At 38.4% G+C, this 24,916-nt stretch overlaps 1 pseudogene across 1 annotated transcript in view; it reads left to right on the top strand.

The window, feature by feature from the left end:
• LOC145477873 (uncharacterized) overlaps nucleotides 1-24,483 on the top strand; it is a 96,831-nt pseudogene extending 72,348 nt beyond the window's left edge. Inside the window, exons 2-7 of the transcript XR_014048162.1 lie at nucleotides 11,792-11,860; nucleotides 13,194-13,241; nucleotides 14,539-14,616; nucleotides 14,903-14,970; nucleotides 19,343-19,468; nucleotides 21,206-24,483. The product of XR_014048162.1 is annotated as an uncharacterized LOC145477873 (transcript). The remainder of the gene's footprint in view (nucleotides 1-11,791; nucleotides 11,861-13,193; nucleotides 13,242-14,538; nucleotides 14,617-14,902; nucleotides 14,971-19,342; nucleotides 19,469-21,205) is intronic.
• The last annotated feature ends 433 nt before the right edge of the window (nucleotides 24,484-24,916 follow it).

The following is a 24,916-nucleotide window of genomic DNA, read 5'->3' as shown; positions in this document are numbered from 1 at the left end:
CGTTGCACTCTCCTTTTTTCAAGGTTGCATAATTCTTTCTGAATTTCAGTTTCATAATTGAAAAAGTGAAAAACGACGAGTAACCCCCGCCCTTTTCATACGAGAGTCACGCCACCCCCTAACCTTGGCTGATTTCCTAATTTTAGCTTGTTGCACTTTCCCTTTTTGCAGGGTTGAAATATTCTTTCTGAAAAGCTATTTACACTGAAAGACTTTCAAGATCAGGCGACATTGTTTCGAGAATCAAAGGCTCCTGTGAGCAGCTCATGGATGAACGTTTCCTTTTGCCTCTGTTTCAAAACGAGTCTTGGCGCAAAACCGTTCACATAAAATTGAGTCGTGAAGGTGAATTAATCAACATGACACGAGCGTGGGAAAAAGAAAACTTCTGAGTCCCCGACAGGAATCGAACCCATGACCTTCCGAACACCGGGCGGGCGCTCTATCCACTGAGCTCCGAGAACTCATGGAGAGCGAGGTCATTTAATGACGGTGCCTACTAAATACAAAGGTTTTTGCACCAAGTTAGGACCACGCGGAAAAAGTAGATCTTTGCAAGGGCTATTGGAATCCACAAAGAAAAAAGGGGGTAGCCGCGCATTTTTTCGAGATAATTAGCCTTGAATCTCGACAAAAATGCTGACATCAGCATTTTCTGATAAAAAATATGGAAAGGATATTTCTTCACAGATTTCCCTTGAATTCGCCTTTACAAACAGAAAAGCAGACACGTTTATCAAGATCTCAAACCTGCAGGGTAAAATTAATGGTAACATAAAAACCATTTTTGGTTTCTTTTTAATAACAAAATCGTTGCAACAGCGCTTTTAGCGTCTCACAGCCTTCCTCTGGTTCAGCCAAAATACAGTCTAAATACCTTTTGCTCACAACCAGAAACTAATCACGTGTTGAATAGGCTTGCCACTTCCATTTCATAACATAAAATGTGGGGGTAACCACGCGTTTTTTAAAGTTATTGATCTTTTTTGAAAACTTTTACGGTGCTCGCTACATTTTTTCCTGTCACCTCCCCTGTAAGTAAAACATTTGCGTATTTCGCACTTGTTTTGCGCGCGCACTACGCCATCTGCAGGTACATGTTTACAGTTGGATTTCAGTGTAATTTTCGACAGATATCGGATAGGTTTTCAGCTGGAAGAGGTTAGCATCTAGTGGTTTGCGATATGCTGCTATTTCGGTGTTCCTGGTTTAAGTACGGGTTCGTTAAACTTGATTTGGTCACAGAAGGAAAATTTGCTTTCTTTTAGTCGTACTTGGTAGCGTAGTTGATTGCGTCAATGTCAGCCCCAGCGCGCGCATGGCGCTTAGACCATGCCTTGCGTGATGCCCAGAAAGTATGCGCACTAACAAATGTAGGCACCGTCCTTAACTGAGTTCATATATGACAGGTGTCCTGCATACTGCTAAGTTCAACGCTATCGAAGTCATCGTGAGTAGTGATAAATTGAGTTAATGAATCTGTAGGCAGAAGTCATATAAATGGTTTTGCACTCAGACTGGTTTTGACACAGAGGCAAAAGGCAACTCGGAAATGGCCTATTGGATGAATGTAGAAAACGTAGTTGAATAAAAAGAGAAGAGGAATTGATCATTGTAGCGTTGTTTTTGGTACTGCAGTGGAAAACAGGAAAAGAAACATCAGTTAGTCAAATGTTAGGCATAGGTTCTGACGTCCAAATATTGTTTCGTCTTTTAAATCTGCCCTCAAAACATTCTTGTTTCGGAAATCTTACTTTTGATTTATTTTATTTTATGAGGAACTGTATTTTAATTAATTATTTCATTTATTTTATTTATTACTGTTATTAGAAACATTTTATAGGATTTAACTAATTTATTTTTTATAGTAATGTAAGCGCATTGAGTTTTTTAAATGCGCCCAAAAAACTTTATTATTATTATTATTATCATTATTATTATTATTATTATTATTATTATTGACACCGTTTAGGTGTTCAAATTCATTCTCTGGTAAAATTGTTTCATAATAAATAATTACTTATTACATGTTTGAAATGGATTTCAACCGCTAGACCAATACAGCAAAAATCAAGTTGAACACTACTTTTATTAGGAACATTTTCTTTCTTTTTTAAGTCCACTGAAATACTGACTACCATAATGTAGCAATAAAAGCTAAGAGGAGACATTGTAGCCAACCGTTTCCTATAAATGCAAATCAGATTATACATTTTTTTGGCTGAGTTAAAAAAAAGAACCTTAAAACATTTCTTTTTTGTAACAGTTTTTAACCTAGTCATAGATTTTGCATATGATAATTGTATCTTTTAGTTAGGTTTTTATTCTTTTTAATCATATGCAATTGTAAGCGCATTGAGAATTCTAAAGGTGCAGTAAGAACCTGTTTATTACTATTATTATTATTATTATTATTATTATTATTATATATAAAATAATCTTTACAGCAGCAGGACACACATGTAATAAAAGTACAGGATGATATTACCGCCATTTTAAGAATTGAACGAAAATTCAACAGATATAAGCTGAAACAGTTAGGATAGCTTATACTTCAAATGAACATTGCAAGATTTGTATTTAATTAATAGCGAGTGATTAACACATTCTATTTTTGTGTTCCTTTATGATGGAGTCCAGTATTTTCCTTTAAATGTAGTCCTAATACAAAGGACTGATGTTTCTCTACATGTATATGCATGAACATGATATGGACCTGCTGATTTTAAGTTGAAGTTGTATTTCTGTATTCCACTGTAAAGCTGTAGGTTCTGAGTTAAGTTTTGACACATGTAGTGAGTTGAGGTGGATTTCACTTGTCGACATTCTTAACTTTAAGAAACCTACATGAACAAAGTTCCAAAGTGTTTCCAACTCAGTAATTATACTGCAAATCCTCGAATTAGAACCGTTCTCCCCTTGAATAAGCGCCCTCCTTGATTAAGCGCCCCCTTCGAATAAGCGCCCCCTTGCCTTCTCCTAAATTTGAAAATAATTGCCCCGGGCGCTAATTCGAGGATTTACGGTGTGCAGTTTGGAGAGCCATTTTATGTGCTTGTTACCAATGTCTTTTGTAAAGAATGAGTTTCGACAGCTGAAGTAGAAGCTAATGCAAGTGTTGAAAGCATCTTATTATCTTCCTAAGTAGGTGTATTTCACATTCATCTGTAATTCTCAGATTAATTCCATGAAGTCTTCAGGGTGACTTGTGCTGTTTAAGCCAGTTTCTATGAAGTCTTTTGCTATTATTTTTGGCAGCTGATAAATACGTACAGCATCAGTAATGGTGTTAATATTAACATTTTCTTACTGTCATTTGCATATTACAGTATACTGTAGTTGTTACCACAGTGTTCATCTGGGTTATTTCCATATGCACAATAGTACAGCTTGCTTCACCGGTAGGCAATTCACAATAAAGATAATAGTCACATATTTTAAAAGGGTATAAAAATGAATGCAGAAAAATTACACATATCTCTAATTTGCTGCCCTTTCCCCTCTCCCTGTACCCAACCCCGATAAAAATAGGCTACTCACCTAAATGTGCCATGTGCTTTGTCAGATTAATAATGTCGATATCGAGCAGTTTCCGAACGAAAGTATCTAATTACTAGTACGCAAAAGTGCTCTCATAGACATAGTTTTTAAAGAAAAAACGATAGAACAAGAAGGCTTGCCTTAGCTTCCATATGACACAGGATTCATTTCATTCCTCGTCCGGGTGATATTAAAACATTTTTAAGCGATTCCGTCGATTTGTCCACGGACCACGGTTGATAGACATTGTAGCTTTCAAGATTACGATGCAAGGATCGTCGCTTACAGGATTTCATTGTCGATTTGTCGTAGCAAGTGTTCCTTAGCATAAAAACTTTCCATTTTTCAACCCACGAGGGAATCCCTGTTTACAAATCGAACAAAAAACCATCTTCGACCTTATTGCTGTGTTACGCCATGTTGTTGGACAAAAAATTTACGCCTTTCTAGTACCCCCATAAAACCAGTCAAACATTTGCCCAGAAGTCCTTGAGACAAAAACAATACTTAGCAGGAGAAGTAGGAGAAAGCTGTTTAATCCGGTTTTAATGAATAAATTAATCAGAATCGAGTGAGTGAGTGAGTGCCATTGGACTGCCTACTAAGCTCATGGATGACGTAAACTACGTCATCCATGAGCAAAAAGGAAAAAAACCCATATTCCTAACACGGATCAATTTCCGCCTTGGCGGTTTGTGTCCATTCGCAATGTAAGCATTTTATTCAGGTAAGTTGTGTAGAACTGTTCTGTTCAATCCTAAGCAAGTTGTTTTGTATTCAAGCAAAGTTATGCTATCCTGTTGGTTACCGTGATAAATAGAAGATCAGGTAAGATATTGTTTCGTCCCGGTTAATGCCCTAGTGCGTGAACTATTCATGTATTCAGTATTATGAAGATAGTTAGATTTTTCACACTTTAATGGAGTAATTTCGCTTGCTCTGATCTTTGCATCGATTTGCAACTTGTACTATAATCTTGTCAGTCGAAATCAACGACGCATAATTTGAAGTTTCGAGGGGGGAAAACCGATAAAAAAAATGTACAGTCTGCAGTTCGCAGTCTGCATGCAGTCCGCAGTATGCAGTCTGCAGTCTGCAGCCTGCAGGCTGCGGTTTTCACCGACCGGTTTTGTTGCGGTGTTACTAGGGAGCTTAAGCAAACCACGACGACGACGGCAACGAGAACGTCACCAAACAAAAGGTTTAATGAGCAAAACAATAGCTGAGCACGTGCGTTATAAATCTCTGTACATTTCTTTGCCGTCCTCTACAAAACAACAACGTGAAATGACCAAGTTTTGCGTCGTCCGAGGAACGCGAACGACGACGGCTAATTTTTCGTCTTTCCATTTGGAATTGAATGCTGTCATTGCATATTTAGCCTAAGCACGTTTTTAGAGCCATTGGCGTACTGAACAGATCTAGACAATTGAAATGTCGCTGTTAAAATATAAATTCATTTTTGACTTGTCGTCGTCCTCGGCGTCGCCGTCGTCGTTGCTTAAGCTCCCTAATATTGATTGTGACTCGTTTTATGCCCGTTGTTCGTGATCAATATTTTGAAGACCTTTAAATTCTTCACGGCCACGATTACAAGCTACATTTTTGTCCATCTATCCATAGTGCGGTTTTATTTTAATTTATCCAGGAAGAGGTTTGACTGCAGAATTTCTTTGACTGGAAATCTGTATCATGAACCCGAGGGACGATATCATCGCTTCTGAACCTTAGTTACCCTTTTTGTCATCGTTCGAGTCATCTTAATGTGTTATCATAACCCATTAGGAGCATTTAAAGTGTGTGTTCTGAATCTAAGAACGAAAGTTAATCGTCCTGAAAACGTTTCCGAAATTTTGAGATGAAAAATATTGCTTTCTCCCAACCCTTAGAATGCGCAAATGTAAACAAACACAATTGGGACCAAAACAACAACAAAAAAAACATCTGATCTAGGAAGACGGCGAAACAAATGATCAAAATTAGATGCGAGCTACGGCTGTATCATTACTGAGTTGCTTCTACCCTGCTGGCAGAGCCGCTTCGATCACTAGGAAAGATCGAAGCGGTTATCAGTCCGGAATATCCCGATAAATTAGGACAGTCATGACGTCATGAAGCTATTGTTAGCAGGGAAAATGGCGGACCTTTTATGCGAACCAAGAAAATATCTTGTTTCCAGTCTCGCATAAAGTCTGGCCAGCATTATCCAGGACTTTTTGCGACCAAACGTTGAGAAGGAGAATAAGCGGCCATTTTGGTAGTGGGAGAGCGTTGACTGTCTTCTAATCATTGAGTTTTCTTGGTGTCAAGCGACGATGTAGACGCGATTTTGTGGCCAAATATTAAGGTTAGTAAAGTGTACGCGTGATTTTCTAGTATTCACGTATTTTTCATTGAGCTGTGTATATTTTTTACTGCTTCTAGTGTTGTTAAAGTTTCATCATGCCAAATTACACGGTTGTAAACAACGTCGATATTTTGTAAACTCTCTTTGAATTTGAGGAGTTACAAGTGTACCTGAACCGCTGTTGTTATAAGGCTTGAGTAATGCATCGTTCCTTCATTTTTATGACAGTTGTTTTTAATTTCTCTCTCTTAAGAACACGGAAGAGCATACTCGACTGCTCGAGGCACTTTGCCGAATTTTTGGGGAAAAAACAAAGGGAAAAGAGAGGAAATAAGACGCCGCTAAGTACGCGGACGAAATTAAACAAATTTGGGAGGTCTCTGTTTTGGTGGATTCACCGAATGTGCACCCCAGTTTTATCACCGGAGAGCCAGTAGCCTGTTGAAAACCACCTACAGCACAGAAGGGTAGCGAAACAGGCAGGCCAGGGGTTGTGCAGTGATTCCCTGTAAATGGATGCTATTAGTATCCCAAGGAATGGCACAAAGGGTAGAGAGATTGTTTGTGCTCATTTACCAGACGTTGAGGGCCATGCAAACATTTAAGTTAAGGTTTGTAGGGGAATTGTACTCTTTTTTTTTTTTGGCATTGTTTAAAAACTATACACACTGCAACTGTTCCTAGTAGATGATGATTCCTTTCACCTCCCCATGAAGCTTGAATGTACCAGAAAGTAATGTTTTTGCAAAACAATTTTTATGAACGCGAAGACTGAAAAGGTACGAGAGTTTTTTAATGTAGTGTCGAGTGTTGAACATTACTAATTGTGAAACTAATGCGAAACATTAATTGGTTGTGAACAGGAAACATATCAGTTTGGTTAAGAATATGTCATAAAAAATAGGAAACATAAGAGTTATCAGACCACTTGAGGGCAATCTCTTATTTAGTGAGACTAAAGTGGTAACTACATTCAAAATAAATTCATATGTTAAAACGAAAAATACATTTGTAATAATATTGGCATCTGTAAGCAATGTAATAATCTTCTAAGCGCTTGTGATTTGTTTCAGGTCCTGTATTCTGCTAAGAGGCAAATTCAAGGTCGAGAGTACCTAAAGAGTGAATAAAATAAAATGGATTTCACTCTCAAGACTGAATTTGTTTTGTATACTTTAAATAAATATATAATAAAACCTTAGGACATGTGGATGGATTTCTGGGTAAATAACTTGTGAAAGTCAGCAATTATATGTAAGTTTTCATAATTTAAATGTGAAAATCAGACATGATATCTTTTAGCACAGTGACAAATAGATACAAGAAATATTTGAAATAAATATCAAAATGGAGAAATTTCAGATTTACAAAGAATATATCAACAGAATTTTTGACTATCCCTGGATCTGACAACACTAAAATTTTGGATACATTTTTTCTAGCTTAGTTTATTTTGTATAAAAGAACAAGAATTTCTCACTCGTATGCGTTATTGAAAATTCTGTTTTAATGATGATTTCATTTCCTCGATTTAGCCAAAACGTATAACATTTTGGACATCTACAATTTATCTTTGCTGGCATATAACACGCGCGTGCTGTCGATTTCGGCCCGATAATCCCTAGATAAGAGGAAAGCCTCAATTCTCATATCGATCATTTCTGTACTTAGAAAAATGCAGAGTAAAGATGTTTACCGATTGTACGGTCTCTTTCCAAAGAATGACAACAGCAGCTCGTCACACGTGCCCGCATTGCGTTCTGTGGTGCTTCCTTCGGTCCGAGGATAATCGTTATCTGGGCAGAATTGTCTGTGACATGGAACGCGAACACAAACATTCCCTTTATTTTATAATTTGGACAGTATTTAACTCAATTCGAGATAAATATATACCTCCTGAAGGCCCGCATTCATGGCATTGGAAAGTATTCGCGACTCTCTTTGTCCGCCATCTTGAATCTCTTGGTTTGTTGTGAAACACAACACTCCAATCAAAACACGGGTTCTCATTGGTTGAAACGTGAGTTTCGTGACATCACAGATGCCCTAATTTATCGGGATATTCCGGACTGGTTACGCTAGCAGGGTAAGTTGCTTGTTGCAAACCAGTCATAAAATGCGTTTCGAATATTTTCTTGTCTCCTCCGACAGAAATGCAAAGGTCACGCAATGGTACCAGCAAGCAAGCCTGTTTACGTTGTCTCTGTGTTTTTCGTTAGAAAGCTCAAAATACTCTCAGAAAAAGTGAAACTTATTTTACTCTGAGTTCAATATCTCTATTTACACCCCTGAGGGAGACGACCAGCATCCCACCCTTTTCCCCGCGGGGGGATTTTCATATCTTAGCTCGTTGTATTTTCTTTTTCGCATTGTTGAAATTTTATTTCTACATTTGAATCATTTAGAGTCGTAAGAGTAAAAAACTATTGACTGACTGCGCTAATGTATTTATTTTTACATTTAGCACGTGAAAGTCTTTTAAGGGCAGGTGGCATTGTTCTACGATAAAGGGAAAAACCCCACATCGTGACACGAATAAATTTTTTTCCGCTCACTGTAAGCTCACTATTCAAGTCAGTTGTGTAGTACTGTTGTGCTCACTCCTAAGCAACTTGTTCTGTATTCAAGCAAAGTTATGATTCAAGTGTTATCCTGTTGGTCACCGTGATAAATAGAAGATCAGGTAAGAGATTGTTTCGTCGCGGTTATGCCATACCCAATTCATGCATTTATTTTGAAGACTGTAAACTTTTTCACACTTTAATGGAATAATTTGGCTTGCTCTGAGCTTTACATCGATTTACAGCTTGTACGATAATCTTGTCAGTCGAAATCAACGACGTATAATTTGAAGTTTCGAAAGGGAAAAACCGAAAAAGGAAGCCATGCAATGAACGTCATCGACTTTTGAGCGATTTTGGAACGACGGCTGATTAATGAAATCTCATTCGGAGAAAGCAGGAGTAAACCAGAATTGGTGGAAGTATACTTTGAGAACACAAGGATTCTTTCCAAATCAGATCGACAACTGTTAGAACTGAGGTCTGCCATAATGGCAATATTTGGGGACAAGAAAATTCTATTTAGAAATGTTTACTCTCAGTAAATTCAAATTGTGTCTTTACTAACTAATATTAACGAGTAGCAAAGAGGAACACTACACCGAAAAGGTGAAGTTCTCAATTTGATTTTAGTTCGCCATAGGGAGAAGGTGCTAGGCGTTATTCGAGGTTTGAACGGGTAAACGAAAGCCATGCATTAAATATCGTCGTTTTTTTAGCGACTTTGCAGCGACGGCTGACTCATTCGATTTTATTAGGGGAAAGCAAGAGTAAACAATTGACGACGTGTAATTCTGCTTTGAGAATACAAGGATTCTGTTCAAATCAGATCGACAAACTGTTAGAGGAAGGTCTGCTATATAAAAATAATATTTGGATAAAATTATATTTAGAAATGTTTTTTTCTCATTAAATACAAATATTGTGTTAATAACAATGAAGAGAAGAAGCAAAGAGGAATACTAATAAGGAAACGTAAAGTCCTCAGTTTGATTTCACTCCGTCGTTGACAAAAGATGTTAGGCGTTTAATATAATGTTTATTCCCCTGAACAACAGACTGAAATACAGCAGAGAACTTGCCTTTTCTCGAGAAATGTTTGAAAATTCTGGTATATATGCCACACCAGTCATATCATAACCTAGTATTAATGTATAATGTATTGCCTTGTAGCCCTTTTTGGGCTAATCGTTTAGATAGCATTTCAGACCGATCGAAGTCCCCGTTAGCATTAATTTCTTACTCTAGTTTTATGCATTTTCTTGCTGTCAGTGTTCAAATTTTCGTTCTACAATTGAATTTTATAGTCCAAAAAAGAGATAAACTACTGACTGGCTGCGTTAATACATTAATTTATACACAGTCTTTCAATGTTATTCGACATTGTTCTAGAGAAAAAGGGAATATCCCCAAATTCCTGACACGACAACATTTCCACCTTCTCGTGCCTGCATTCGCCTTGTAAGCTCTTATTTACTCGCGTCAGTTGTGTATATCAAATTGTTCTGCTCACGCCAAAGCAAGTTATTTTTATTCAAGCATAGTTATGATTTAAGTGTCTATGCAGGTACATGTAAGTTATTATTTTGTTGCAGTGTTATTGGTTATGATTCGTTTTATGTCGTTGCTCGTGAACAATATGTTGAAGTCCTTTCGATTTCAAGCTACATGTTTGTCTATCTACGAATATGAAAAGTGATCCATAGTGCCGTTTTGACTTAATTTATTCGGGGAGACAAGTGATTTCAGACTTCCTTTCGACTGGAAGGCTGTGCTATGAAGCCGAAGGACGATATCATCGCTTTTAAGCCATATTTATCCAGTTTGTCATCGTTCGAGCTTTTTAATCTTGTATGTTGTGGCTCTAAGAACGGATATTAACCGTCTAAATACCGTCAAAATACGACGGCATGTTTGTTTTGAGACATTGCAAATGAGTTGCTTTCTACCTCCTAGAATAAGCGGACACACAAGCACAATAAAGACAAAAAATAACTTCCGGGTGGTAGGAAGACGGCAAATAATATCGATGGTTGACTGTTTACTTGGTTGCTTGTGGCAAACCAGTCATAAAAGGCGTGTCGACTTTTGTCCTGTCTCCTCCGTCAGTAAATGCAAAAGTTGCACAATAGTTCCAGCATGCATAGCAGGCTTTGTCGTAGGTTTGTTGATGTATACGTTGCCTTCATGATTTTTCGTTAAATGGCGTAAAGTACCCAAACGCAGAAGCTGTTGGCGATAGACATAAATTAAAAGTTATTCTATTCTATATTAAGTTTAATAACAGGACGGGAAACTGAGTATCGTCAAGTCAAGCAGTGAATTCAGTGAACGTGACTGCACAGTTCAATGCTGAATTGTCTGCGGGCGTCTTTACTTGACTTCACCAGGACACAAGCTTTAATTATGACTTGTTTTGATGGCAATGTTTGATATTCGTGGATCTGTTTAGACGTTCGTCAGTGATGGACTCGCGGGAGACTGTATACAGAGCTCGATGTTCAGAAATTAATTCAGCGAGAGTCGACGTGGCGCCCTTTCAAATTACTTTTCGAAAAGCAACCCAGTTACAATTACGCTTCGTAAAGCATCTCGTTCGGTCCTGATTGCCGACGTGTTTGTCTGTCAGAAAATATAATACAATTATAATCATAATTATCCGAAACTGTTGTAAACAATTGCCGACGTGTAAGTCTGCATCGAAATATAATTCAAGCATTCAGCCCAAATCAGATCGAAAAGTTGTAACAAAACGTTCTGCCGTAATTATAAGAGCAGTATTTGGGACAAAGAAAATTGTATTTAGAAAGAATTTCTTTTCAGTAAATTTAAATAATGTGTTTAAAAAAAAGATAAGAAGAAACAGAAAGGAATGCAATTGAGAAAAGGTATCAGTTCTCTGTGTGATTTCAGTCCGTTCTAAGAGGAGGGTTCCAGGCGTTTGCCTCTCTCAACAACAGACTGAAATCCAGCAGCGAAATTTTCGAAAATTAGAGTGCAACTCGCGAGTCTGTCCATTTTTTTTTTCTGAGATTCGGGATAATGCCGTTTCATTCGGATATGGACATTTCCGGAATATCAAGCAGGAATGATTGGTTGGATGGCAGGCGCCACTTCCCTGATAGTACGCTTTGGTCACCTGTGGTTTAACGGTGTCGGGAAGCGTAGACTAAAAGGTCTGCAAAACGGCTCTCTTAGAATGTACTTGGAAAACAATATACCCGGAGATACTATTATGGGGAGATAAATAATTTTGGGGCAATAAAAACCACAAATATGACGGGCCGAAAAACGAAAACTTGCTAGCGCCAATATTCATTCTTTTTCCGTGGGTTTATTTCAGCAATGGCGGAAAGTCAAGTGACATCACCTTCTGATGCTAACCTGGATGTTGATGATGACACTTTAAAGGGTAAATATACTCTTAACAACATTTCAATTTAAAACATATCTTTAAAAATCGTAGTTATTTAGGTCCAGTTTTCATTGGAAAAGGTTACAGGTCTCATAAAATGTGATAGAAAATCGGTTGATACAATAAACGGTGAGTTAAAGTGTTCAGTTTTATAGGGGAATTAAACGAAAACGATGCGTAGGATGAAATCTCATGGAATATGCTGTTTGCACTATATACAAAGTTTCCTCGCAAAATTAATTAATTTTTTTTACATATTTTTCGATTGCTTGGTAACTAACAGTTAAAGTGGCAGGAACTCCTGGTTGAAATCGGAACTTGAGCCACTATTAGTCGCAGCGGTTGCTCTATCTACGCATGTTAAGAAACCATTATGAACTTCGACGGATACGAAAAATCAAACAGCGAGATGTTTTGGTTCCGGGCATCCTCGGAGACCCAGGCGCTGTTAGTTGGGGCGGGACAATGTAAACCCGGCATAAATTGAAGCGTGCAAAGATTACATGTAAGGCAGAAAGAGCCCCTGGGAACTGAGTCTCTTAAGTCATTTCCAACTGCAAATCTGGATCCTGATTGGGCAGAAAAATCCTTTGTATTTGTGTGCGTAATCCTGGATGAGTGTTTAAGGTCACCGTATACCTTTAGAGGTGTCTCACGTGCAAGCGAAGTAGCGAGTCCGGTTTAAACTGAATTGAACTAAACTAAACCCCCATATCAAATAGAAGTTTATAGAGCTGGCTATCAAACTATATTATTATCACGAAGAGCCAAAAAAAAGCGTCTGCGATTTGCCGTATGCAATTTCAGTGAAACGTTGCAGAACATTTTCGAGATAGGATTAAAATAATATGGAGTGACGGGAGAAAAATTGCTCTCGGAGAAAAAATATTTGAAAATAAAAAAATTTGCATACGCGTCCCGGTTGTTTATTTGTCAAACTATCTACTGTACAAAGATGAATTGGACGCTCACATTTAGAAATCGTAAAAAAAAAAAAAAATCACAATTCATTTTATTTCAAAATGTTTGGTGTAGTACAATGGCCGGATCTAGAAGCTTTAATGTGATATACAAGTTTAGGTATCTACAGTTTAAGTGGGACGCGCTACATCTCTTGGACACGACACACCTCTACAGGTGCTCTAAAGGTATACGGTATCTTTAAAGAAAATACATCTTAGTGGTAAGTAATTGCCGGGAACTACGTATTTCGAGCTTCTAGCCATTGCATACTTTTTAGTAATAGAAATGAATTATTTCATTTGTGTGTCAGTATTAGGCATCCTTAGCAAATTTGAGTCATGCATTAAATCATCGTCTCTTTCTTAAGCGATAGCCAAAGTGTACAGTAGCAGAGCGGCTGTTCATTTCCGTTTGGGTAAGATCTTATTTTATATTTTATAATGTGTTTATTAGTTCTTTATTCAGGCTGTAAAACTCAAAGCTCTTCGGAGTGGAAAGAGGAGTGACCCTGGGAACGAGGTTGCACGTTCATGCCCTGAACCCCGCATGATAAAAGATTACTTTTGTTTGGGTTTGATTTCGAAAGTGTTTTAAAAGCACTATTTAATGTTGGGCTGCTTTTTTGCCTTGGTAAATATTCATAATAATTAAAAGTGTTTTTTTTTATCTCTTTCTTATCGCTTTGGTCATATTTGAACACGAGTAAGCCACAAAGTTGGTCGAATATAACTAACGGGTCCTGGGTTTTATTAACGCCTTCTCTGGGATCTTAAGTAGTTTTAAGTCGCCGTAACTTAAGGCGACTTTGGGCGACTTAAGGCGACTTTAGGCGAAATTATTTCACTCGAGTGATATAAACCTAAACAGCCTTTTCATATACTTTAAAATTATATACTAAATCTGTCGCAATAAACCAATATTGTACTGATCATTTGTTTACTTTTGTATTCACTAAGTCACCATAGTCTCAAATATCCAGGTTTCAAGCCATTTTAGACTAAAAAAATACTAAGATAGAATTACCACAACACCGAACAGTATTGTTATAAGAATAATAACAATAAATACAACCAAGGTAGCATATTAATGATGATATCACAATAAAAACCAACATCAAATAAAACTATCAAAAATATAGCAATATTCATAGTGACAAAAATATTTTTTAAATTTAAGAAGAGAGACATGATTTAACTCGATTTAAATAAAACTATTTAAATATTTTCCATAATCCAAACAACAAGGAAATTAAAATTAGTTAAGCTTATTTAAATCAAGAAATTTATGGAAACTGATTTCACTATAAAAGTTAACGTTAAAAACAACGACGTTTCGACCGGGCAACGGTCATTTTTAGGTTGAAGAGTAAAATTTTTGTATGCGCTTTAATATATACAATTGATTATAAGAATGCTAATGACATTCTGTTGAAACTTTAAAATATTTACATAGAAACAATACAAGAAAAGTGGAGCATGGATGATTATGAAAACGCTAAGGCGATAGAAACGATATAAAAAGTGGTTAAAAGTGTATAGAAAAGATCATGTTTTGTTCTTGCCATATCCAAGATAACTGTCATGTTAAATTTATCCCGGATTTATTTCATGTAAGACACTCGCAGGTAGTGATAATTTTACTTCTTAATTTTACCCTTGTTACGGCTACAACATGAAATGATATAATATCTGTTTTCTTTTTGCATTTGCCAGGAAATTACCAGGAAACACTGAATGATGCAACAGCCGCTGTCACTTTACAACCAACTTTCATTGAAGCCATTCAAAGAGGTAAGTTCTTGACGACCATTTTGTTAACCTGTGAAATCTATATCAATGAGCAGAAAACCACTGAGTGTAAGTTCACAAGGCTTTGAATGAACCAGTCACTGTAAGTAACAGGAAGACTTCTTGCAATTATTAAAGTCTTGTCTGCCTTTTCTCGTACAGTAATATCCTCAATCCTTACGGTCGATGATTTGCTCGTGTACAGCGTACCTTTCTTGTTGCCATTATTCTGGTAACCTGTCAGAAGTAATAATGGTGTTTTAAGACAAATATTACTGTTCCTTTTTAGGAGCTAGTGCTTGTGTAAAACTGAAGCGTTGCGAAGAAGCCACGTCCTGGTGTGATAAGGGATTGGCAGTATCCTTTGAAACATGGCTGTTAAATTCTTTCTACTTTTTAAAGCTACAAGTCGTGCTACCTTTTAGGATTTTCTGGAAAATAGTGGTCCACAATTAAACTGGCAGAAAAGTCTGCTTTCATTTGAGCATTTCCCATACCACGGAATATTCCCACCCCAGATATCGACAAAAAGGCTGCAGACATTACACTGACTGATCTCTTTTTTAATGAGACGATGAAGGGCAAGAGTTAATCCCCATATGGGCCTTATTTCTAACATAATCACTGTAAAATTATTTCAACGTAGTTTAGGTCATTCTCGGCGTCAGAACTCCCAAGATAATCTTGTGACAGCCCAAGCGGCTTCAAGTGATTTTCTTCCTCCATGAGCTATGCGCGCGGTAATTAACATCATCTTTGGGAGAACTTAACCTGTGTAGGCGTAAAACGGGGGAGAAATGAGGGAGAGGAAAGGGGGCGGGGCGGGGTGCGCGGCAGAGAAGGAGAACTTCTGCACAAGAGCCCCCTTTTGTGCATTTCCGCTGGCACTAACGACAAGAAAATTCCCATTTCCATCCTTTCCTCACCCTTACACGGTCTAGAAAGATTCGTTAGGTGGTCGAGCTTTTAATTTTTCCTGAAGGACTGTGAGCAGGCTGAACTATCGTACTCTGTCAGTCAGAAGTGTGTGAAGGATGGAATCGTCCATAAATTGGTGACGTTCTCTCGTTTTTCTCAGAGGTTTCAGAGGACGATCAAGAAACGTTACTGGATGATCCAATTCCTAAGAAGACTAACTAAGGCATACTGGCCGTTATGCGACTTTGAAGGCTCAAAATAGTTCAATAAACTGATGAGTGCGTGTAAACAGCTGCAAATTGCAAACGGCAATTTAATCCGTGTGTGTTTTTATCAAAGCCTAAAGTTTAATATTTCATATTATGTAAGAAAATATTTGAAAATTTTCTTGAAGCTAATCTAGACAGAATTCTGCCAAAAATAGATGCTCTCGATTTCCAAGAGGTTATAACTGATTCAGCCTCATCAATTATCACTTCGTAGAATTCTCGAGCTCATAATCAAGTTGTTATTTAGTACCAGATCGGGTTATGAATAACTTTATTTGTCGCCCTGTATATGTCATGTCAATTTCAACAAAACGAGCCTGTCACTTCTCTTGTAAATAAACAGGCCTGAGCTTTTCAATTAATTAGTCATTGGAATTCAGTCACTGCATAGCTTACTCACCCACCATCATAAGGGTACGAGCTGGGAGTGGGGGATGGGAGGGTGGAAGCGAGGGGGGATACAGCCCCACCCCCCCACCCCCCCAGCTACGGAAATTACGTAATTTTTCGGGCAAAACGCTTATGATTCAGGCAACGACAACTGGGAGAAAACATTACAAAATAACGCTCTTGGCGTGATTTTTAAAACTCGTAAAAACGCTTTTTTTTATGAATCTCTGTGTGATTCAGGACGCCCGACCTGGAGTCTGTAGGCCGTCAAGTGTTTTCTTAAGAGAGTTGGTACCTTAAGTAGTACCGTGTAAAGCGTCGTACCATTTGTATCTGCTGCTGATCTGAAGTATCGGTGGTGCACCGAAGACGCCATCGTAAGCAGCCTTTCCTTTCCTTTCCTTTCCGGCCTTTTCTTGTAGGTTTTAACGCTTGTAAGTTATTTTCTCTGGCCTTTGCCTTGCAAAAAAGGACTTAGACTGAAATCAGTGATGAATGACCTGAGGATTTTTCTTAGCTACAAGTAGTCTAAATGTGTATCGTGGAAATCCACGATAAAGATGTTACTTTCTTTCCCAATTTTCTATCAACAAAACAAGGACACGAATCAAAGTGAACCAAGACCAATATCTGGTCTTCTGGCAGTTCCGAAAAGAGCTTTCTTTAATGTCTTAACCGTGGGGTGTTTTAGTTTCTTTCTTGAATTTTTCTTTGGAGGTGTTTCTCTAGTACGCCCATGTCGTTTACCATCATATTAACGTGGCTTCTGTAAGTTCAAACATTTCATGGAAGGCTTGAAGGACTTCTAGCAATGCCTCATGTGGTTCTTTAAACGTCTCCAGTATGTCGAGAAGCTCGTCTCGAAAATGGGATAGCTTCTGTAACGGTCGTCCAAACGGTGCATCTGGAAACACAAATGTCTCTGTTGCTGATCAGCGGATCGCTGAACAAACGCCATGAAAGAAAGAACTTTTTCTTTTAATAAGTTTTAGATTTTACTTGATTGAGACTGTTCATAGAGGTCATTGTGTAGCAAGCTTTCAATATAACTATGATAATCTTTGTGAAGGTTTTTGTTTTTCACGCAATTTGAGTGCGTTTGCCTCCCGATTTCAACATTTCACATTCGGGCATTGCTTAATTTTTTCGAGCAAGAAGGTCTCCGCCCCCCAAGTCCGAAGGTACCCGTACGCCTATGCATTCTTGGGTGTGGCTGGTTGGGTGCCGGTCCCTATTAGCCTGCATAGCACGGTCGGCCAAGCTGTCCTACAAAGAAAAAGACAAGGTTTTTAGCCAAAAAGTCCTGTGTCTGTGACCCACCCACCCCTCCCCCCTTTTCCCCTAGGATAAGGCCCTAGGCCGGCTGGTAACCTGGACCCTGGGCTCTCTGCTATAACCCTCCCTGAGGAAAACCTTTTAAGCTTTGGGGCACCATACTTACCCGGACTGCCGGCCATCGTCGGAAGTTAGGCGAAAGTGTTTTGCACTATTTTTGCCATCTTTTTCATAAATATAATTCAGACATATATATGACTGGGTTTAACAGGTGCTGCTAGAAAAGTGCCTTCTTTTGCACTAAGTGAACTACATGCTTGGATTTCACGTCCCCTTAAGGCCTACAAATCACTCCAAAGCGATCACAGAAGATAAATAGATTAAAGAGAACACAAGAAAGAAGACTAGAGAGTGCAGCTAAAAATGCTGACATTGTTTGAATTTTTATATTGTCTAATTTCGATTCTATATACCATGGTGAGATTTCGTTTAACACCCTTTTCATTTGTGATGCTTCTGGAACCAAAATAAAGCGTTTACGGAACGTTACTGTGCTTATATGTAGATTTAGCGGAGCCTTAAAAAGCGGAGCTTTTGGGCCGGGTTGTTCAAAGCCCAATTAAGCTAACCCAGGATAAGCGAAAATTTTGATTGGAGTTTTGTAACATGCACTGCAGATTGATGGTGAAATGTCGAGGCACTTGTTGCATAAGAAGCCCAATGAGTCTCTCTAGTGCAGGTTTCAATTTTTGCGGTGAAGTTTTCTGTTTATATTGTTTGGCCTTCTCTTTTAAATTTGAATAGCCTCAAACTACATGTCTACGTTAGAGAGCAAAATGACGCCTACACCAGTGTAAAATTTCACTAACACCCTTTTCATAAATCCACGCATGTATACGTATTGCATATTTAAGGTCACTTGTTGAAAACTCGATTAAGTTAGGAAGCTTCTATGACAAAAAAAAATGGGCAAATATTCCCTTTTAAGGGCCCATTAACTGATCATTTTAAGCCGTTGCTAAGGAAAATTTATTCTCATATAACCTCGTCATTTTTAGTTTGATCCGAGTTAATTCATGTGTTTTAACTTTCTAATGATCAGTGACTGAAAGTGATGAGGTCATCAGGTCACGTCCATGGTCACTGACCTGACTACTAAAATTCTGGGAACAATTTAAGGCTCCCAAGCTTATTACTGTATCGGGATTATTTTCATTGATAAAACATTTTAATTTTAGCTGTATTACGCTGTGCATAGATTTTGTTTCATCTCTAAAAATTGATGTTTTGGGAAAATTCTAAAATAATGAAAAATGCGGAATTTTCCGAAAAAAAAAGCATGATTTTACAAAAGAAATGTATAGCTCAGTTTTTAACATCGGTCTAAATCATAGCTTGTCAAAGGAGGTGGATTTAATGAAAATCCGCTTCGCCTTTACCATTTAAAGAAACCGGATGTGCCCCAAACATCTATCGGAAGTTATCCTATCAGCGTGTGCACAGTTCAAACCAATAGCAGCACTGAGATCAAACGAAGCTACTCGAAGTATATGATAGCCCCACGGAGATAGTTTTTCTCTTCTTTTGTTTTGCTTTTTATTTGGTAAAACATAAAGAAATAAAAACATCTAAATGGAACGGAATTTGCAAGTTCTTGAATTGTTGACATTTTGCGCGCTCAGGCTGACCCAAGTAACGCGAAGTTAAAATTCACCTACTTAACAACGCTCACGAGCGCGCGCATAAATCGGTTAATTAATGGGCCCTTAATAACCCAGACTTTAAGGTGAATGACAAGTAATTTATTTTATTTGTCGTTATCATCAATATTCATGACCTTTTCATAACATTGTGTCTTGTGACTTGACAACAAGAAGATTGACAAGAACAACAAGACATTAGTTGATTTACGGACAAAGTGTGTCAGTGAACCTGATACATCACAAGAAACAAAGCGAAGGAACATGAAAAGCATGCCTGTCACTCACACTGCAACAGGCCAGGTAAACATTGTTACAACAAAAAGAGGATTGGTATAAGATAATATTATTGAGGCTTTAATGGGAAAGCGGAACATTATCTCAATAATTTTGTTGCCTTCCATCTCCCCTATCGTCTCTCGAGTTAATGTCTAGTCCTATATATATAAAAAAAACTCACAGGCGCATGTCTAATGGGATTTTTGAACAGAAAGCTACAATGCACAAGAAGAGCGCCTTGGGTAACAAGGCAATTATTCGCCAAATTAAAGGCGAAGTAAACATTGGTGAATATTTTCCAATATATTTACCAATGGTCATGAAGCCTGAGGCGATCAAATTTTCTACTATACTTTTCTGAGGTAAACACAAGAACTACAAAATAACGGACTAAAACACGAAACCGCACACGCGATAAGTCGTTTGTTTTCTCACATGCAGCCGTAGTGAGCTTTACTCATCGAGTTAGGCATTAAAACAAACAAGCAAATCTGTGGGGAAAAAAAATTAATGCGGTTCCTTTGCTATATCGTTATTGACCTCATTCACAGTTTTACTTAGCGTCTAAACTCGAGTAGCACGTGCACCAGTTTGAAGAAAACTAATTTTTGGTCTTTTGATCTGACCTGCTGGCTATCAAGGAAACCAGTGCGTCTACGATTCTTAGATGCCTCGAATACATATTCTTGAAAACACTAGTTATTTTGGAACTTGCCCATACTTTCACATATCTCTAACCTGGTGTGATGTCTTTGGAATCAATAAACGAAAATTACATTCAGCAACTGTGAGCCATGTTTACTTGCCAAGCCCAACTTAGGAACCAAGCTTTAATAATGTTATATTCGCCGCCTAGTGTACAATTTTTGAATTCACCTCTGGATTTAAACTAGAATATTTTAGCACATATTGATCTGATTGATTTGGTATCTCTGGCTAATGAGAATTATTCAACTCCTACGGAGTGAATAACGCGCGATTCAAACAAGAAAAAAGGCCGGCGTAAACTTCGTTTCGCCAGTGTTTCTGAATTGAAAATCGTTAGAACACAACACGATGCAGAACCAGAAGATACAAAGGAGGCTACGAAATTTGGCCCAAAAATTGTCAAAGGACAGGAAAGACTTCGATTTTCGACAAAGTCCTGAGCACACAGTGTAATGTCATGTTGATCCTTCGCGAACTGCTCTTTCAATTTCCATTTCAAGTGAAAAAGAAAACTTTTGAACGGGGAATTTGTTTTGCAAGCAGTCTTTCCATTAAGATTGCTGATTTAAACGTTGTTTAAAGACCATTTTGCTAGCTTGTGACGAGGATTTTCTCGAGAGATCAACTTGTTTTGCGGTGTTTGAGAATCCTGTGAATAGCTTCGCGCATGTTTCGTGCCGCTTGAGCGTTTTCCACCTATGAATTGAGAGGTCAATTAAATCAACTTTTAATGATTTTCTTTTCGTCCGTTGTTAAGATTACTTCGTGTGTATATACTAAAATAATTATACTTTCCAATCTCGGTGAATAGCGGCGTAATATTTACCTCGCCACTCCGTCGCTCGGTATATATTCTGCCTCTATTCATCTCGATTTCAAAGAAAAATTGTTATATATAGACGAATATAATATTATACAACTTTTAATATCCAATAAAATCATCTTTTTCATCACGTCTTGGCACTTTGATGTAACTGGCTGTATTTTGTATATGCAAAAGCTTCTATCGATGTTTACAATTTGTCATTAATCACGATCATTTTCGTCTAATAGAAAAGGGCAGAATCTCTACCAAAAACTGCAAAAGAAGAATTGGGAGACAAATGTGAAGAAGGAAACGCCTGTCAAGGACAGAAGGAATTTAAAAGAGCCATTGAAAACATTCAACTTATTCTAAAAATTGCGGAGAAAGTAGGCGACAAAGCTTGGGAAGGACGCGCAAATGGTAATCTTGGTAACGTTTATCAAGATATGTGTGATTTCAAAACAGCCATTGGTTATCATAAACGTCATCTAAAAATTGCCAAAGAAGTGGGAGACAAAGCTGGAGAAGGAATGGCCTATGGTAATCTTGGCAACGCTTATCAAAGTCGGGGGATTTTAAAACAGCCATCGATTATCAAGGACGTCATCTAAAAATTGCCAAGGAAGATGCAAACAAAGCTGAAGAAGGACAGGCCTATGGCGATCTTGGCAACGATTATCAGTGTCTGGGGGATTTCAAAACAGCCATCAATTATCATGAACATCATCTAAAAATTGCCAAAGAAGTTGGGGACAAAACTGGAGAAGGAAGGGCCTGTGGCAATCTTGGCAACGCTTATGAAAGTCTGGGGGATTTCAAAACAGCCATCGATTATCATGAACATCATCTAAAAATTGCCAAAGAAGATGGAAACAAAGCTAGGGAAGCAAGGGCCAATGGTAGTCTTGGCAACGCTTATCAAAGTCTGGGGGATTTCAAAACAGCCATCGATTATCATGAACGTGATCTAAAACTTGCCAAAGAAGTTGGAGACAAAGCTGGAGAAGGAGGGGCCTATGGCAATCTTAGCAACGCTTATCAAAGTCTGGGGGATTTCAAAACAGCCATTGATTATCTTGAACGTGATCTAAAAATTGCCAAAGAAGTGGGAGACAAAGCTGCAGAAGGAAGGGCCTATGGTAATCTTGGCAGCGCTTATCAAGGTCTGGGGGACTTCAAAACAGCCATCGATTATCATGGACGTCATCTAAAAATGGTCAGAGAAGTGGGAGACAAAGCTGGGGAAGGAACGGCCAATGGTAATCTTGGCATTGCTTATCAAAGTCTGGGGGATTTCAAAAGAGCTATTGATTATCTTGAACGTCGTCTAAGAATTGCAAAAGAAGTGGGAGACAAAGCTGGAGAAGGAGGGGCCTATGGTAATCTTGGCAACGCTTATCAAAGTCTGGGGGATTTCAAAAGAGCCATTGATTATCTTGAACGTCATCTAAAAATTGCAAAAGAAGTGGGAGACAAAGCTGGAGAAGGAAGGGCCTATGGTAATCTTGGCAACGCTTATCAAAGTCTGGGGGATTTCAAAACAGGCACTGAGTACCATGAACGTGCTCTGAAAATTGCTAAAGAAGTGGGAAACAAAGTTGTAACTGCCACATTGTTCTTTAATCTTGGCTGCGGTTTTGAATTACAACGGTCCCGGCGTAAGGCTCTTGATTGCTTTCATTCCAGTGTGAGAATGTTTAACATCGTTAGGCATGAGCTGAAAGGTAAAGATGAGTGGAAAATTAGCTACCGCAATATGTATGAAATTGCATACAGTTGTCTGTGGCGTCTGTTATTAAGACAAGGCGAGGTAGAGAAGGCTTTATTTGCTGCTGACCAAGGACGAGCGCAAGCTCTAAATGATCTTATGGAATTAAACTATGGGTTCGAAACAACTCACTGTCAGGTTAATCTAGAAGAAAGTACAAGCCACTCATTCGCTTTCCCTCGATCGGTTACCGTTTTTATAGCAATTGATGAACAAGACATTGTGTTCTGGATTGTCCAAGAAGGAAAACACGTGGAATTGAGGAAAAAGAGACTTAGTCATGACAGTTCATTGAATTTGAACGACTTGGTGGAGTCTTTAATTGTGACTGCCTGTCAGGAAATTGGTGTAAGAGCTGGTGCGAAATGCGAGGATCGCTCATTGGATAAGTTAAGAGATGAGCAGATGGCAAATGAAAGGTCTCCACAGACACCACCCAAGCCCTTTCCGTCCAAGATGAATACTCTGAGAACACTTTATGACGTCATCATTGACCCTATTGCAGACTTGGTCCGTGGCAATGAACTTATCTTGGTCCCTGAAGGCCCAATATGTCTGGCCCCTTTTGCTGCCTTCTTGGACTCCAAATCCACGTATTTATGCGATGTTTGTTGGATCCGAGTGATTCCGTCGCTCACCAGTTTGAAACTGATCACAGATTCTCCGGCTGGTTACCACAGCAAGACGGGGATGCTTCTTGTGGGTGACCCGTGGGTACAAGAGATTTTCATCAAAGGGAGAACATTGGAACAGCTGCCATGCGCCAGGAAAGAAGTACAGATGATTGGTAGAATCTTTAACACGAAACCCCTCATTGGAAGAGGGGCAACAAAGGATGAAGTGTTAAGACGACTTCCCTCAGTTGCTTTAATACACATTGCGGCACATGGTCGAATGGAAACAGGAGAAATTGCCTTGGCACCAAACACTACACGAACATCCCAGATTCCTGCGAATAAAGACTTCCTTTTAACCATGAAAGACGTAACGAGCGCTCAAATTCGTGCAAGGCTGGTGGTGTTAAGCTGCTGTCATAGTGGTCGTGGGGAGATTAAGGCTGAGGGAGTTGTTGGCATTGCACGAGCGTTTCTGGGTGCCGGTGCTCGTGCTGTCCTGGTGTCCCTGTGGGCGGTTGATGACGAGACCACTCTGGAGTTCATGAACATTTTCTACTCACACTTAGTAAAAGGGATCAGTGCCAGTGAGTCATTGAACAAGAGCATGAAACGTATGAGAGAATCTGACGAGTTTAATGAAGTGAAGTACTGGGCTCCGTTTGTGTTGATTGGAGATGACGTCACACTGGAATTTGGTGGAAGCGAATAAATGTCTCTGCCTGTAAGTGGGAATGTGTATAGTAGTGACATGAAAATATTATCAGGGTTCTAATGTTAGGTTTGGTGCCATATAAGTTTCATTTAACTCGGGCCATAGAAGCTCAGTGTTGAAACTGCGGGAAAATATCTGAAACAATATTGCACTTAGTAACTTGAAGTTATGTAAATAGCAGAGTGCTAAAAGGGCGTGCACAATACATTTTTGACAGCAGTTTGAGTTCATTAGATATAGCTATGGCAGTTCTTTGTACAAAAGATAGCTATATTATTTAAAATTATGGGAAGCGTAACGTTAAAACCTAACTGGCGTTACGTGTGAATACTTCCTTGATGAAATGATTCCTGTATGTGAAAGATTTATTTAGCACTGCATGTGACTATACCAGGTTTTTACTGACAAAGTTTACTTACACAATTTTGATGTGTTCATATCTACCCCTTAGGTACGGAATGTGGAAGCTGAATATAGCGAAGAAGTGACCAAAGTGCAGAATCTTGATCAAGACGTGTATCTACTCCCTCGATATGAAGCTGTTTTCTTCTCAAGAAAACAGTCTTAGGAAACTTTTAAAAGACACTGTTAACATACCAATTAAATGCAAATTGTAACCGAGGAGAAAATCGATGATATAAAACTTTCCCAGAATAGGTTTTGTAGATATTTAGTGCTATTATCGATGCGAATGAGGTCGATCCAGCGACTTTTTGTCAAGATATATAAATTGATGTTAACGTAAGTAGACAACTCACTCTAAGCTACAAAATAAGTAAGTCAAAGACAGAACAATTTTTAGGATTAGCTGTTTTTTGATATACGCTTTACTTGAGCTGTTCACCAGCAGCTCATAGATAAG

The sequence above is a fragment of the Orbicella franksi genome, chromosome 2, assembly GCF_964199315.1.
Source record: "Orbicella franksi chromosome 2, jaOrbFran1.1, whole genome shotgun sequence".
NCBI lineage: Eukaryota > Metazoa > Cnidaria > Anthozoa > Scleractinia > Merulinidae > Orbicella > Orbicella franksi.
This window is presented reverse-complemented; position numbering and strand designations above follow the sequence as displayed.